The sequence below is a fragment of the Piliocolobus tephrosceles genome, chromosome 6 (genome assembly GCF_002776525.5).
Source record: "Piliocolobus tephrosceles isolate RC106 chromosome 6, ASM277652v3, whole genome shotgun sequence".
Lineage (NCBI taxonomy): Eukaryota > Metazoa > Chordata > Mammalia > Primates > Cercopithecidae > Piliocolobus > Piliocolobus tephrosceles.
Genome location: NC_045439.1, coordinates 15187820 through 15199985, shown reverse-complemented (window position 1 = coordinate 15199985; position 12166 = coordinate 15187820). Strand labels below are relative to the sequence as shown.

At 53.3% G+C, this 12166-nt stretch overlaps 1 protein-coding gene across 1 annotated transcript in view; it reads right to left on the bottom strand.

The window, feature by feature from the left end:
- The window catches only part of GPR68 (G protein-coupled receptor 68), a 30195-nt gene extending 18781 nt beyond the window's left edge, over positions 1–11414 (bottom strand). The window contains exon 1 of the mRNA XM_023205476.2: positions 11288–11414. The gene's annotated coding sequence lies outside the window, so the exon portion shown is untranslated. The remainder of the gene's footprint in view (positions 1–11287) is intronic.
- Between the last annotated feature and the right edge of the window lie 752 nt (positions 11415–12166).

Sequence of the window (12166 nt, the reverse complement as noted above, 5' to 3'; positions counted from 1 at the left end):
CATCTAAAAAAAAAAAAAAAAAAATTGCGACTTGCCCAAGGTAATAACTCTAAAATATGGAAGAGCTGGGATTGGACTTAGACTATCTGGTTCTGGAACTGGGCTGGCAATACAGTCATACAGTCCACATCATCCTCACTGTCCAGCTCCACTTCCGCTGTTGAGCTCAGGAACCTGTTTCCCTCCCTCCTTTTGGAAGCAATCCTGTGTGTGGAGGTGGGGGCAGAGGGAGTAAAGCCAGACGTAACTATAGCATCTCAGATGTGCAGACTCTCAAACCAGCCTCACACCTCAGTGAGGGTGACAATGGCTAATATTTCTTATCTCAGTTTTACAGAGGCCCAGCCACAGCAAGTTACCTGCCCAAAGCTACACAGCCTCTGGCTCCAACGCAGGGCTCTCTCCCCTGCCTGTGCCCTTTCGCCACCGCAGCCCCTGCCCTCCAGCTGAAGGACCACCTGGACCCTGCTGCCTCCGTTGGGCCATTTGCTTGGTGGAGTAGTTGGGGGGGTGGGGGGCCTGCAACCAGGGACCCCACCCCACCCCCGGCGCTGCCCCTGCCGACCAAGCGGTGAGCCAGCTCTTCCCTCCTCTGAGGCAGGGGGCGCTGTCCGGGTCTCAGGGCTGCCCTGAGGAGCCGCGCACATCTGGGGGACAGAAAGGCCCAAACGGACTCGGAATGGCCGGTGCTGCCAGGCTCTGGGAAATGAAGGGCTCGCGGCGTCTCGCACTGTTTGTGGGGGCGGGAGTAATTACCAGGTGGCCGCGGAGCCAGCCAAGGGGGTGGCTGCTAACCTGGGCGGCGACCGCAGGCGGAGACGCCCCGCCCAGGAGAGGGACCCGGACGAGCCGGCGCTCGCGGACAGACACCCGCGGTCCCGGCCGCTACCGCGGCCGCGTCTCCCGCCCCCGCCACGCCCCGGCCGCCTCGGCTCGGGGCGCGCCCCCTCCTCGCATGCGCACGCGCCTGCGCCCGCACTGGCCCGCCAGGTTCCCGCGCGCTCGCGGGGCCGCTCCGGGGGAGGTTCCGAGACCCAGCCTTGGCCCGCACGCGGTTTCCGGGCTCCGGCGCGGCGGGGACCCACAGGCGAGGCGAGAGGAAGGGGTCGGCTCGCTGGGACACTTACCTGCGCGGCGCAGGGCTGAGGCGCCGGCCACCGTTACCCCGCGCCCCTCCTGTTGCCAGCGCGCACGCAGATGGCGGGGTGGCCTGGGGACGTCCTCGGGTCCCTTCCTGGGAACGCAGGGCCAAGTTGTGCTCCGATTCCACGGCACCCCCGCGTCGGGCACACGCCGCCCTGAGTGAGGGTCCACGCCCTGCCTTTCACCCTGACCACAGTCCCTAGGCTCAGCGCCTGCTCCCGCTACCATCCTGCCCTAGGGGGGACAGGGTCTAGAGCACTGTGTGGGGCTCACAGTGGGCCTGGCTGTAAAAGGACAAGGGTCCTTCTCCAGTCACGTCCACTCCCGGGTGCCCTGGCTATCAGCAGCCTCTCACCACAACCCCAGGGTGAGAAGCCTAGAGAACAGCCCAGGAGTAGCCTTTCTGTCCTTTTCCACGTCCGTGTGCCCAGCACACGCAATAAATGAAGTGCGGTGTTGCAGCTCTGGGCCTCTCTGCACCTGCCCTGACCTCAGCCTGGCCAGCCCAGCCTGGGGCTCTGCACTTAGGTTTGCAGCCCCCTGGGTCCCTGCCAGGTGCTCCCCAGAGCCGGAGCCTGCCTGCCACAGGGATGACTTAGAGGACCTCCTACTGACCTTCTTGATAATTCAAGGAGGTCTTAGTGCCCTCTGCCCCCATGCTCACAGATAACAGTAATAATACTCCCAGCCCGCATCTATTGAGCTCTGCTGTGTGCCGGGCACTGTTGTAAGTACTTAATCGCATTAACTCATTTGATGTTCGGGGTGTATGATGCAGATACTATTGTTATTCCCATCTTATACATGGGGGAATGAGGCACAGAGAGGGCAAACAACTTGCCCAAGGTCACACAGGTAGTACGTAGAGGCCTTGGGATTCAAATCCAGGCAGTTGGGTACAGAAGCCCTCCTCCTACCCACATCCTGTCCCAAGCCACCCTTGGCCGTTTCCTTCTGCTTTTTCACAATTGCATACCTTGGTTCCTGTGGCCCTCCGCACTCCAGAGACCTCCTGTCCCATCTCTTGAACTCCTGCCCCCGTCTTAAGACCCCAAATCATTCCCCTAGGGAGCATTCTTGGTTGCCCCAGGTAATGTGTGCTGAACCCCGCTGTGTGCCCTCAGCCCCTTTCCCAGCATTGCACTGCCCCTGGGGTTGGTGGCACACAGCTGTCTCTCTACAGGGCCCTTGCTCTCAGCCCAGTTATCCTGCTCAAAGCAGGGTGCCCCCATTCCTATTTATGAAATTAATGTCTGGAACTGTCACTGCAAGAGTCTGCAGAAGCTTGGGCGGTTGTCAGGACAGATGGTTGCAGGTTAGGGACGAAGGGTGATTGGAACTGCAGGCAGGGGAGGTAGAAGGAGAGAGACAGCAAACATCTCACCTTCTGCTAACTCCTCTGGGTGGCTCAGCGCTCCACACAGTGTGATTTAGCCTCTAGGTGAGTCTCCGGAAGGATGGACAGTGGGTAAGAGGACAGAAGGTACCCTGGCAGGGGAAGGCCGGGGAGCAAGGGGAGGCAGAGAGAGGCACAGGGAGTGTGGAGGCAGGGGGATTTGCTTTTCCCACTGGACACTACCCTAGCCACATCCCAGCAGGCTAAGAGGCTGGATAAGCTGCCTCTGCTGGTCTTCATTTTGAAATTCCTCCTTCTTAGAAAGTCCTCACAAATGGAATTTTCTGGATTGACTATTTATGCCATAAAAATTCACATCTGCTTTCTAAAAGTTGCCAAACTAAATGTAGTTGTGAAGAGTTTGGCGTTGAAAGCCAGAGTGTTGGCATTTAAATCCCAGTTGTACTATGCACTAGCAGGGTGACCCTGGACAAGTCTTTTAACCTCTCTGTGCCCGTTTCCTCATCTGTGAAATCGAGACACAACTTCAAAAGAGGGCTAAGATGATTACATGAGTTAAACCAAGTAGAGCCCTTAGCTCAATGCCCAGCACACATGAGGGTTCAATAGATGTTAACTGTTACTATCACTGTCATTGGACATTCCAAATATCATCTTATTTGCAGCTCTTATCATTTACTTATTTATTTATTTTTGAAACAGGGTCTCACTTTGTCGTCCCCCAGAGTACAATGGAGTACAGTGGCAGCTCACTGCAGGCTCAATCACTCTTATCTTTTAAATGCTTCCTGTGTCCTTAGTGCCTGTGCACGATCTCCTTTCATCCCCAGAACAAGTAGTTTTATTCTCTCCATTTCACAGATCAGGAAACTGAGGTTTCATAAATTGCCTGAGGCCACTCAATTCCCAAGTGACTGAGCCAGGACTTGACAGGAGTTCCGACTCTGAAGCTGTTTCTTCCAGTGCTTCTGTTCTGCCTCATCTCATCTCTCTAGGAAAGAGGTGGGCTCTTTTAAAGCTCATTGTCAGTTGCCAGATCGAGGACTCTGACTGTCAGGAGTACAGAGCATGCCCTGTAGAAAATATCTTACAGAATGAACCGTGCCAGGGCTACCACACTGCACAACCTCAAGGGTGCCGTGCATGCTGTAACCTATCAGTTGGTGGTCCCTGGAGTTGGCACAGTGTGCCAGTACTTGGTGGCCCTGTCTCCCACCTCTCTTTTTCTTTTCTTTTCTTTTTTTGAGACAGAGTCTCTGTCACCAAGGCTGGAGTGCAGTGGCACGACCTCGGCTCACTGCAACCTCGGCCCCTGGGTTCAAGCAATGTTCATACCTCAGCCTCCTAAGTAGCTGGGATTATAGACGTGTGCCACCACGGCCAGCTAATCTTTAGTATTTTTAGTAGTGACGGGGTTTTACCATGTTGGCCAGGCTGGTCTCAAACTCCTGGCCTCAAGTGATCCGCCTGCTTCAGCCTCCCAAAGTGCTGGGATTACAGGCGTGAGCCACCGTGCCCAGCTGTGCCTCTCTTTTTGACCCCACATTCTCCGTTTACAGCTGCCTAAACATATCCATTGCTTTTCACAGTCTTGATGCTGTTAAATTAAAACAAACTCACTTTTGATTCGTGTTTCACTTTTTAGAGACAGACAGCATGGCTCTTATTATAGTTACTTAAAGATCTGGAACTGGCCAGTGGAGTCTGAGATGCTTGGGCCATTGCCAAAATACAGACTTGGGCATTTCTGGCCATGCTTTCCCTAAGAAAATGCTGGAGCTGGAGAACCATATAGAAATTCATCATGCTGCTTGCAAAGTCACTTGTGGCTGGGTTTTGCTATGTTTCTTGGTGTCAAGATGTCCAGTCCTTGGCAGAGGCAGCAGAATTTGTTGTTTTGTAAATAAAACCTGGCCTTACAAGCAACAAAACAGCTCACTGATGGTAAATTAAGCACATATTGTCTTCCAGAACCTTCCTGAGCCTAGAGAATGTAAATGATGACCCATGCTCTTGAAATGCTGATTGGAAATGCTGCACTAATAACTGTCTCGCCCACAGAAATTATCTCCCACATTGGGCTGGGCTCCAGAGACATGGTCTGAAATTCACCACCCCCAGTGCCGGTGATGCTTGCATCCATTTCTTCTTTTCCAGTCACTTGTGGTTTTTCTTTTTATCTTGGCATCTGTAAAGGCAGAATCTCTACACAGAGCCTGAGGACAGCTCACTCACTGCATTTCCCCAATGTCAAACCCAGAGTGACACACTGCAGGTGTCCAGATAATGGAGCCAAAGGAATGTGTGAAAGAGGCTCCTGCACCAGCAATGTGCCGTGTACTTTCTATCCACCTATCCAGATCCAGTCTCCATCCCCCTGCTCTAAGGATGATGTCACCCGGCTCCCTGCCTTCCAGCGTCTGCTAGATTTGGGCGATAGGAAGCACTAACTGGAGATCAGAGGATGGGAGGAGAGTGAAGACCCGGGAGTATTTATCCACTCTGCCGGGGTCACTTCAGGTTGGCTGCCTCCCTTGGCTGAAGATGTCAGCTCAGCTCCTGTTGGAGTCCCTCTCCTGCACTTCTCTCTCCCTTCCTCCTGCAAGCCTAGGGCTAGTAAGCTCCCGAGGCATGCCAGTCCCACCGTGTGGCACCATCCCTTAGCCCTGCCACACCTTTGTGTTAAATTCTTGTCAATTACCCTGCTTGAGGGTGCCATCTGCTTCCTGCTGAGTCTGACTGATACAGAAATGGATGCATCAGATACATCCTCACTGCAAACTCATACTAATGGAAGAATGTGCATATATTTCAGAATGTGCACAGATGATCTACTTTCGAAAATTACTGTTTTTCCACTTTGTTCTTCCAATTAGCACAGCTGGCTAGCCTTAGCGGAAATCTCTCTTTATCCCCTAAACAACAGAATGAGTTCCTACTTCCTCCCTCGGTTCTAGTGCCAGCTCATCTCAATCCCTGCTCAGGCCCAAGCCTTCTCTTGCTGATCCACCCCTGTCCTATGCTTCCCGTCACTGTGAGCTTTCTAGAGCAGAGCATGCGGCTGTGGAATCAGGTTGGTAACTTTCCTTCTGGAAAATAATTGCCAATGCTGAGTCAAGTTTCAGGACAGTTTCAGGCAGAAAGAGACTGGTTTTCTTGCCTAAGAGTTATTGTTTCTGGCAACAACCACACTCCAACAGGCTCGGGCCTGAGCTGATGAATGGGACAAACTGATGACCACCACAAAGTTGCGTCTGCTCCCATCCAGCTAATCCGAGGGCTCTCAGACAGACTGTGACTAATGGGGACCTCTGAGGGCGGAACGTTCGAAGGCCAGGGAGGAACAAGTCTAGACGAAGTGTGAGCACACACATCTGGAGGGCTGGGGAGCCCATGTCACATTCCTGGCTGGACTTTGGACTCCAGGAGGAAGGCTTCAGGTTGGGCTTGCTCAGGCTGAGGCAGTTTGGGAGAGTGGGAGTGCAGGGGACTTGGGCATCTGAATGCCTGGGTTTGAACTGCACATCTGTTGCTTTTTAGCTCTGAGAGCTCTGGCAAGTTATGTAGCCTCCCTGGGCCTTGGTTTCTGCTTCTTTAAAATGGGGTTAACAGTGAAGATTGGTGTAAGAATCACATGTAAAGGTGCTGTCAAGAAATCTGGTTGAAGGCTGGGCATGGTGGCTCATGCCTATAATCTCAGTACCTTGGGAGGCTGAGATGGGAGGATCACTTGAGGCCAGGACTTCAAGAAGAGCTTGGGCAAGACTGTAGCCATAGCCATAGCAAGAATCTGTCTATATTTAAAAAAGAAGAAGAAGAAGAAAAAGGAATGGAAATAAATTAATTAAATGGAAGTGTGGTTGACATAGAAACCAGGATACCAGCCTTGCCAGGTCCAAAAACAACAGGTTTTGCTGGGAAGGCACAAGAGGGGGCTTTGCTGACGGAAGGAGTGTGGCGCAGGCTGGGGCTGTTCAGCTCTGGTCAGCCTCTGCCTTGGTTCTCTGCTTAGGGAGAACGGACCCAGTCCTGGCTCCTCCACTTATTGGCTATGTGACCAGAAACGAGTGACATTCACTCTGTGCCTTAGTTTCCTGATACGTAAAATGGGGATAATAATAGTACTGGGCCAGGCACGATGGCTCATGCTTATAATCCTAGCACATTGGGAGGCCGAGGTGGGCAGATCACTTGAGGCCAGGAGTTCAAGACCAGCCTGGCCAACATGGTGAAACCCTGTCTCTACTAAAAAATAAAAAACTTAGCCAGGCGTGGTGGTGCCCACTTGTAATCCCAGCTACTCGGGAGGCTGAGGCAGGACAATCGTTGAACCCAGGAGGTGGAGGTTGCAATGAGCCAAGATCGTGCCACTGCACTCCAGCCTGGGCAACAGAGCAAGACTCCGTCTCAAAAAACAAAAACAAAACAAAACAACAAAAAAACAGTACCGCACAGGCTTGTTGTATTAACTGAGTAAGTATAAAACTCTTAGAACTATGCCTGCCCCTAGTAATGCTCAATTAATAAATGTTAAGCCATCCCTTCTTCCCCTGATGCCCATGGAAGGCTTATGTGTTCCAATCTCATTTAAGGGTGTAGGCTTCTTTGTGGCAGTGAGCTGGGTCCATGGTGATGACTTTTCTTTGATTTGCTACGTGAGATTTGCCTCCTGTGGGGTTCATATGACTTGGTGTGTGGATGCTGGGGGAGGACAGGGATGGATTTGAGTGGTATTTGGCACACAGAAACTTTTCCAGCCTTAACTGCCTGGGACCCCCTGAAGAAAACCACTGGCAGCTCTCCCTTCAGCCCTCTTGGATCATGGCTTAGGTTCCTGTAATGGGGTGTGGATGGTGTGGGAGGGTGAGAAAGGGCTGAAATGATAGAGTACTGGCAGAGAATTTGTAGCCTATACAGGGGCCTTACCTAGAAAACCTTGGAGAAAATCTCCTCCTGATCTGGGCTTCAGGTCTTCTTGGCCTGTTTCAGGCATCTTGAGGGCAATAACGGTGCCAGAGAGGCAGTGTAGCCTACAGGCCAGGACTGGAGCCCCACTGCCTAGGTTCAAATCCCGGCTCTGCCACATGCCAAGTTATTTAACCTCTGTTCTTCATCTGTAAAATGACAATGATGGCACCTAACTCATGGAGTGTTGTGTAATGTGCCCGGAGCAGTAAATGTCAGCTACTAGGAATATTCCACCAGCCAGCGTGTCCTGTGACTAAGAGGGACAGCTCCTACTGTGGCAGGCAGAACAACAGCCCTCAAAGATGACTGTGGCCTTGGCTGGACACGGGGGCTCACACCTGTAACCCCAGCACTTTGGGAGACTGAGACGTGTGGATCACTTGAGGTCAGGAGTTCAAGACCAGCCTGGCCAACATGACAATAGCCACTCCATACTAAAAAAAAAAAAAAACAGCTGGGTGTGGTGGTGCACGCCTGTAGTCCTAGCTACGCGGGAGGCTGAAGCATGAGAATCACTTGAACCTGGGAGGCGGAGGTTGCAGTGAGCCGAGATCGTGCCACTGTACTCCAGCCTGGGCAACAGAGCAAGACTCTGTTAAAAAAAAAAAAGATGACTGTGTTCTAATCCCTGGTACCTGTGAACATGTTACCTTACACATTAAATGGACTTTGCAAATGTGATAATTAGAGATTTTGAGATGGGGAGATGATCCTGGGTTATCAAAGTGGACCCAGTGTCATCACAAGGGTGGAAGAGGGAGGCAGAAGAGAGAATTTGAGTGATGTAGAGAGGGGAGGGCTCCACCATCCATTGTCAGCTTTGAAGATGGGAGAGACCACAAGCCAAGAAATGCAGGCAGGCCTGAGACGCTGAAAAAGACAAGGAAATGGAGTCTCCCCTGGACCTCCACAAAGGACCTGGCTGGCCCTGCCAACACCTTAGTTTTAGCCCCGTGAGACCCTATTCTGTCCTCTAGAATTCTAAAATAATGAATGTATGTCGTTTTAAGATACTAAGTCAGTTGGTGGTAATTTGTTCCACAGCAACAGGAAACTAATGTAGCTATTGAGACCCAACACAGCTGGTACTTGGAGGCTGGACCACGTGGAACCACTCCACAGTGTTTCCTGAGCACCTGTGGTTTAAGTGTCACCCACGGCCCTTGACCTCTGGAGGGGAACACACCAGACTATGGAACTGAATACGCCCTAGGTATGCGTATCACCAGCGATGTAATATTCTGGGGCAAGAGGGCTGAGGGTGGATCCGTTGGTTTAAAAAGGCCTCTGGAGAAGCCGGACCCCGGACCCCTGGTAGGGCCTTGAAAGATGGAGGGTTTGGATAAGGACAGGGAGGAGGGCGGGGAGAAGAAAGGCATAATTGGAAGGGGCCAGCAGGATCCAAGTCAGGGAGGCTCACTCAGTTATTCATTCATTATTCGTTCATCAGCTCATTCAACACCGGTGCTCCAGGCTATGGGGCCAGGGTGAGGCAGGTGTCAGGACAGTGAGGTGAACAAGGAACAAGGTAAACCTAGTGATTGTTCTTTTTTTTTTTTTTTTTTTTTGTAATATTTTGCTCTTGTTGCCCAGGCTGGAGTGCAATGGCACTATCTTGGCTCACCGCAACCTCTGCCTCCCAGGTTCAAGCAATTCTCCTGCCTCACCTCCCGAGTAGCTGGGATTACAGACGTGCGCCACCACGCCCGGCTAACTTTCATATTTTTAGTAGAGATGGGGTTTCACCATGTTTGGCCAGGCTGGTCTTGAACTCCTGACCTCAAGTGATCCCTGCGCCTCGGTCTCCCAAAGTAAGAGTAATCCCAAAGCTGGGATTACAGGTGTGAGCCACCGTGCCCGGCCCCAGTCCTTTCTGAATCTGTCTTACTACACTAAGGAGAAAGCCTCACGTGGGTGCTAGTATGTCTTTAACACCACTCTCATTCTTGCTCATCTCCTTTTTTAGCCTAGAGGGCAGGCCTCAGGTATGTTCACAGGTGCTAAAGTTTAATAACACTGCTGCCTAGTTCCTTGCTTTTATTTGTTTTATTTGCCAAGTCCCTTGCTTTTATTTGTTTAATTACCTTCCTTTTGTGGCAAAGGGGTACTGACTTTTCTATTTCTGGAAGTAGACTACAATTTCTTTTTTAAACACAATGTATTTGTGCAATAGAACCAAGAGTGGGATTTTCCCCCTTGTCCTGGAATTGACCACTGGGTCCAGGTCCTCTTTCGTGGTGGGGGCTGACTCTACTCCCTAATCAGGACTTCCAGCAACAGCAGACCCCACCACCTCACAGTCTCCACCCCACAACACACAGTCAGCACCGGGGCGGGGCGAGTAGGAACTGGGGTTAGAGGGAGAACACTTGGAGGCTCCGAGAGTCTCTGAGAGCTGGAAATGGGGCTACTTTGTTTAGAAGGTGGGTTACTATCTGCTCTCTCTCCTCAGGAGCCCCAGGGGTCAATCGGAGGTAACAGAATTTGTACCACAGGGGCCTGGATTGATGAACTCTGCCCAGGAAGTTGAGGAGCACAGATGGAATCTGAAAATAGTGATGGTAAGACATACGTTTTGAGTTTCCGTTTTTTGAGTAGAGGTCCCGCGGTAATCCAGCTCCCATGGTAAAATATTCAAATAAAAACATCATGTATATAGTAGACATGGAGCTGGAGGGCGCTGAGGTTTTTTGAAACTGATTAGAAGGGAAAACCAGAATGAACACAGCAAGAACAACTTTCTGATAACAGCTATGATTGGAGGATAATGGGCAGGGAGGAGCCACGCCTGGGGTGCCAAAGTAAAAAGCTCCTGGGAGGAGGAGGTGGGAGGGCGGGAAGTCAGGGAAGCCTTCCTGGAAGAGGTGATTCTGGACTGAAACCCAAAAGCGACTAGGAGGGTATCCTAGGACTTCTCTCAGTGACTGGTGTGTATGATGCTGTGGATACAGAAGGGGCCCTTGAATGTTGATGGTGGGGGCTTAGGGCCTTCTCATTGGTCCAGGGGTGTATTGCTGGGGGCCACTTAGTTTGATTCTGATCATCTTGGGCAAGAAGGAGAAGCAGTGCAGACCTCCCACCGGTCACTCTGAATTACAGTCTGTTTCCCATGTAGAGTGTGAGTTACATGGGCAGTGAGCAGCTCCCTCCAGCTCAGGCCAAAGCCCAGCAGAGTGCCCGTTTTGCTGAATAAATGAATGCGGGAATAGATGGATGGATAAAAGGAGGCAGCTGAACAAAATACTGTGTGAGAAGTATCTGGCGCCAGGCGGACATTCAGTAAATATTAGTGTGCCCCTCCCTCTTCCTCTCGCCTCTCTCCTCTCTCTGGGCCAGGGTAGAATACCATTTCCCCGGCTTTAAGGGATGCCACGGAGCCCAGACCTCCAGCCTGGGTCCGGGTCCTTGGACTCCTCCCACAGTGCTCCTCGAGGTGCCTCAGCTGCAGCTATGAAAGGTCATGTCCTCAGCGGGTCTGGACAGTGCTGGACTTTTGAGATGTGCCCCCACCCCAGGAGCCCTGGGCAAAGGAGCCCCTCTGGCCTGGCGTCCCCCCAAACACCACTCCATGACACCCTCAGGATGGGAAGTCCCTGGGCCTCAAGAGCCCCATCCATTTGTATCCTTTCCTAGCACAGAGACCTACCCCAGTCCTTCTCCTGCTCCACTTCCCCCAAACGCCTTTATCCACAGATCGGATTTGAATCTTCCGCCCGGTAGCTGGCGGGGAGCCGCCCTCGCTAAAGGTCAGCCGTTCCCCGGTGCGTCCCCGCGCTGCCGCCGCCGTCAGCCCTCGCCCCGGCCGCCCGGCGCACTCACCTCTGTCGGGTCCTGGGTGCAGGAAGCGCGGCCGCGGCTCAGCTGGGTCCGCGGGAGGGAGTGGCAGCGGGGACGGCGCCTGCGGGGCGTGGCGGGACCGGCGCGGCGCTCGCCGTGCGGGGTCCTCGAGCGGGAGGCGGAGGCTCCGCTGCCCACCCGACCACGGGGACAGAGTCCAGGCCCCGCCGGACACCAGGGCGCCTGCAGCCCCCACCGGCCTGGGGAGGGTGCGGCTCTCAGGACAGCTCCTAGGGTACCTCCCTCCCCCAGGGGCTCGCGGGGCCCAGGTTTCCCTCCCTGCGGCCAGGCTGGCTGGGTCCCTGCCCCTATCTGTTTGTGGTCTCTGGGGGAGGGGAGATGGAGAGCAGGTAGCTGGTTCTGCCTCTGCTCTCAGATGTGACACGATGAACCCAACTTCGTGGGGCTGGGCCAAAAGGCCCGAGCTTGGACAGGGGACATTTCTGCGCCTGACTTCAGGCTATGGACTCTGCCCGGTGGAGACCACTGTACCCCAAACACATGGAGAGAAGACGGGCTTGCCCCGGGCCTGGGGTCTGTCATTTCACTGGCGGACTCTTTCTGCTCTCTCTGGAGAAAGGCAAGGAGGGAGGGTGGAAGGTGAGGGAGAAGCCGGGACAGAGTGTCCCAGCCTCCCGACAAGCCCGAGCAGCCATTCTCTGTGCCACGTGCGGGAAGACTACGTCTCTCAACCTAGGCTCTTCCAGAGCTGGGTTTGGGGGCAGCTGAGTCTTGAGGAGGCTGGGATGTTCTCCTCTGAGCCTGCCACTGGGCCTGCCTCAGCAGACCTTTGTAGTGGGATCCCTGTGACCATCCTGCACCCCTGGTACCCCTCGCTCTGAGGCCTTTCCTGGGGCTGGC